General features: G+C 38.5%; 1 pseudogene; it reads left to right on the top strand.

Annotated features, from left to right (window-relative positions):
• The first annotated feature begins 1,494 nt into the window (after positions 1 to 1,494).
• LOC117069225 lies at positions 1,495 to 3,639 on the top strand (annotated as a pseudogene).
• The last annotated feature ends 1,245 nt before the right edge of the window (positions 3,640 to 4,884 follow it).

Raw genomic sequence — 4,884 nt, 5'->3', positions numbered from 1 at the left:
CTGGTTTCAACTTATATTCTCTTAGTATAAGCTCTCTTTTCTGAATGTAAACGTATTTGCATTGTTATTTCTAAAACTCCAGTAGGTTTCTGGACATTGTAAAGATACTGAGTACAGATACAATTGTATAAATTTTATAGTGTTTAATGTTGAGGTAAGAGTTTTGTTACAGATTATAAAAGATATTTTCCTATTCAGACCTCAGGGCTATTATGGGACCTACAAATTAATGTGATTCCCAGCAGCTTCAGTTTTTGATATTCAAAAAGTTAATAATCTTTAAGTTAAATATGTGACATTATTTAGCAAAAAGAATGTGCTTTACTTTTTAATTTCTAACAAATTATGTGTCTAATGTTTAAAAATATGAAAAAATGTGATAATGCAAAAATGTGGGAGAACTGTGGCTAAAGAACAAAAAATCACTTGCTAAATAAAAAAAAGAAAACAAGGATAAATCAGGGTATGTAAAAGAATTTTTAGGAAAAATAAAGTTTGAGCGAAAAGAAAAAAACAATAAAGTATTGGAATGTGAAGTTGAGGATATTTTCCAGAAAGCAGGATTTTTAAAAGCTGAGATAGTAAAGAGAAAAGAAAAAGTTTTTAAAAAATTAAGGAATCACCTGGGAGGTCCAACATAAGACTAATAGGAATTTCAGACAGAGAAAATGACAATGTAGAATTTTTATATTTTATTTTATTTTTTTAGACACATGGCCTCATTCTGTCACCCAAGCTAGAGTGCAGTGGTACAGTCACAACTCACTGCAGCCTCGAACTTCTGGGCTCAAGTGATCTTCCTGTCTCAGGCTCCAAGTTCCCAGCTCATACCCAGCTATGTTTCTTTTTATTTTACGTAGAGACAGAGTCTCATTATAACATAATGAGACTGGTCTTGAACTCCTGGGCTCAAGCGATCCTCCTGCCTCAGCCTCTTGAAGCGCCGGGATTACAGATGTGAGCCACTACACCAGGTCAAATTTTTATTTTTAATCCATAGACACAAATTTCCAGAATGAAAGAGTCTATTGTGTTACCTACAGTTTTGAATGAAAATGGGTAAAACAATCCATGAAGGAGCATAGTGAAATTTTCAATGCTTAAATTTCAAAAATAAAACAAATGGACAATAGCAACAACCAAAACAGGCAACAGCCAAAGATTGTGAATAAGAAAGGCACGAAACTTTAAAAGCCAGAAAACAATGAAGCAATGCATTAGAAATTCTGAGGGAAGGTTATCTTGTATTCATGACTATGCTATTAAGCTTGAAGTAGATACTATAGAATAAACGTATTTTAGCCACGTAATACTGGAGGATATTCTTCACCACAATAAGGGGTTATACCAAGAGAGAGGAAGATGTGAGAATGGCCCCAGCATAGGAAATCCTAGAGAAAATACTCAGAGACATAGAAAATGCCTATTCATGGGAAATGCCTAAAGAAAACCAGTCAAGAGTTTTCCTGTGGCTGCTTGGTAACAATGGGGAAGATAATGGCTGCCAGAGCAACGTCTGGCAGGTGCTGGGCTTAGAGGAGGGTCTCAATCAGCCCATTGGTGGCCGCTTGAGAGCTGTGGCCAGGCGGCTGCGGAGCAGCCTCGGCGGCAGCAGCCAAACCAACAGAGTTGGATGCTGATCCTAAAACCTAGTAATTTTCCACTTGTTCATCAATATGGAAAACTCAGATTCTAACGACAAAGGAAGTGGTGATCAGTCTGCAGCACAGCACAGAATTCAGATGGACCGATTGGATCGGGAAGAAGCTTTCTATAAATTTGTAAATAACCTGAGTGAAGAGGATTATAGGCTTAGGAGAGAGAACAGTTTGCTAGGCACCCCAGGTGAAAGTACTGAGGAAGAGTTGCTGAGAAGACTACAGCAAATTAAAGAAAGCCCACCACAGCAAAACTCAGGCGAAAATAGAGGAGGAGACTCTTCAGATGATGTATCTAATGGTGACTCTGCAATAGACTGGCTTAACTCTGTCAGACAAACTGGAAATACAACAAGAAGTGGACAAAGAGGAAACCAATCTTGGAGAGCGGTGAGCCGGACTAATCCAAACAGTGGTGATTTCAGATTCAGTTTAGAGATAAATGTTAACAGTAATAATGGGAGCCAAAATTCAGAGAATGAAAATGAGCCATCTGCAAGACATTCTAGTGGAGAAAATGTGGAAAACAACAGCCAAAGGCAAGTGGAAAACCCATGACCTGAATCAACATCTGCAAGGCCATCTAGATCAGAACGAAATTCAACTGAAGCAGTAACAGAAGTTCCACTTACCAGAGGTCAGAGGAGGACAGGAAGCAGGAGCCTAGACCATCGGAGAAACAGAGCAAGAGCTGAGAGAAGGAGGTCACCTCTGCATCCAATGAGTGAAATTCCACGAAGATCTCATCATCATATCTCATCTCAGATTTTTGAACATCCTTTGGTAAATGAGATGGAGGGAAGTTCTAGAACCCGGCCCCGTGTGACATTGAGAGAGCAAATATCTGGGCCTGAGTTGCTAAGTAGAGGTATTTTTGCAGCTTCTGGAACAAGAAATGCCTCTCAAGGAGCAGGTTCTTCAGACACAGCTGCCAATGGTGAATCTACAGGATCAGGATACAAACCAACCATAGTCCTTGATCTTCACGTAAGAAGAGTTCGTCCTGGAGAATATCAGCAGAGAGATAGCATAGTCAATGAAACTTGGTCTAGGTCTCAGATGCCAAACGATACTGTCACCTACGAAAGTGAACGAGGAGATTTTAGGTGTACATTTTCACGTTCTGAGCAGGGAGGTGTGAGGACCTATGTCAGTACCATCAGAATTCCCTTTCGTAGAATCTTAAATACTGGTCTAAGTGAGACTACATCTGTTGTAATTCAGACCATGTTAAGGCAGATAATAACAGGTTTTGGTTAAGCTATTTTATGTACAGTGATAGCGACTCAGAGCCTACTGGCTCAGTCCCAAATCAAAATATGGAAAGGGCAGAATCACGGAGGGATTCTGGTGGTGGTAGTAGTTCTGGTTCCAGTTCGAATTCCAGCTCAAGTTCCAGTTCAAGTTCTAGTTTGCCCTAGTTCCAGTTCTGGTGGTGAAAGTTCAGAAACTAGCTCAGATTTATTTGAAGGCAGTAATGAAGGAAGCTCATCATCAGGCTCATCAGGTGCCAGGAGGGAGGGCTGACATAGGACCTCAGTCATATTTGATGAAAGTGGCGCTTTGCACTTCCTTAGCCTGGCTCAGTTTTTCCTCTTAAATGAGGATGATGATGACCAACCTAGAGGACTCATCAAAGAACAGATTGACAACGTGGCAATGACAAGTTTTGGTGAAAGTGATGCATTAAAAACCTGTAGTGTTTGCATTACAGAATATAGAGAAGGCAACAAACTTCGTAAACTACCTTGTTCCCATGAGTACCATGTCCACTGCATCAATCGCTGGTTATCTGAGAATTCTACCTGTCCTATTGTCGCGGAGCAGTCTTAGCTTCTGGTAACAGAGAAAGTGTTGTGTAATTAAGATCTGAACTCTCAGCTATGTAGCTGATATAGTGATGGGCAAACAGGAATCACTTGCTTTTATGTCCACTTTTTGAGTGGTACTTAAATGTAAAGTAACAACCTGAATTGAGTCATTGCTTCCTGAAGGAATCATCGTCCTTTCTCCAGTTTTTGTTCCAGAATAAAAGGAAATATTTTAAAAGCCACATTTTATGACATAAAAATCTGATTTCTCTAACAGTTAAATTGGTAGCATCACTGTTACTGATAATTTATCATATACACTTGTCAATTTTTCCTTTGTTATCTTAAAAGATCTGCCTCAGCAATGGCTCCATTTCATGTTGATCTTTAAATTTTCCCAAGCCGTAAGAGAGAGGGGTGAAGGAAATTAAGTTTAGACTAAGTTACAGTATGTGTTTCTTAAGTGATTAAAGCTATACCATTCCCAGTTATTAGCTGACACAAATTAAGCCACATTCTGAATATTGTTTGTTTACCTTTCAGAGTTGATGATACTGGACATCTCAGTGTAAATAACACTTAGTGTATCTTCTAAGTGTACAGCTGTCTCCTAAGTCCATCACTGTGGTACACTGTAGAGTGAGCTTATAGTTTGAGATATTTATCTTGTGGAAATATTAAAAATCCTATGCTTAAGTGAAAAAAAAATCACATTCATTTGTTTAAAAATGTAAAGCTATTTTGTAAAGGCTCAGTACTTTTCCAATGTACTGTTGTACGAATGCATTAAAAATTGTAAAGTACCATGCTCAGACCCGAGAAAACTGCTTTTTGTGAGCTACCATAGTAACAAACACACCAAACAAAGTACAGAGCTGCTTTTGTAAGTGTATAGATGTCAAGAGCAGAACATATCTATAATATTTAATATATGTGAACAACTACTGTGACATGCAAAGGAAAGGACAGTGCAGAATCAAACTGTGTTGAAGACCAGTGGAAACTGTATAATTTAACTTGGATTTAGGCAGGAAGTGAAAGATGGGAGGAGTAAAGAAAACTGCTCTGAAGAATTTAAAGTTATCCTAAAGACAGTAATAATGCAGACACAAACTGGTTTCATATGGTGAGAGCAGCCACAGCAGCAGCTTGATCTGGTATTCTACCTGAGTAGATGAAGCAGAAGATCGACAAGTTTGGCAGAGTTTTGGTTTAAGAAAAACAAACCCCTACCACTTAGCACAAGTTAAATTGGTGTTTTTACAAGTTTGCTTCTCAAAAATGAAAAGATGGAGGAAATAGACTATAAAACCACTTTTAGCATATGAAATGCAATTGGTACACATGTGTGTGTTAATAGGAAAGTCTCGAATTTGTGTTGTTTTTGAGATTTGGCATTTAAGGTAGCAGTGCAC

The sequence above is a fragment of the Trachypithecus francoisi genome, unplaced genomic scaffold (genome assembly GCF_009764315.1).
Source record: "Trachypithecus francoisi isolate TF-2019V2 unplaced genomic scaffold, Tfra_2.0 Lachesis_group3, whole genome shotgun sequence".
Lineage (NCBI taxonomy): Eukaryota > Metazoa > Chordata > Mammalia > Primates > Cercopithecidae > Trachypithecus > Trachypithecus francoisi.
Note: the sequence above shows the minus strand (reverse complement) of the source record. Positions and strands in the feature narration are given on the sequence as shown.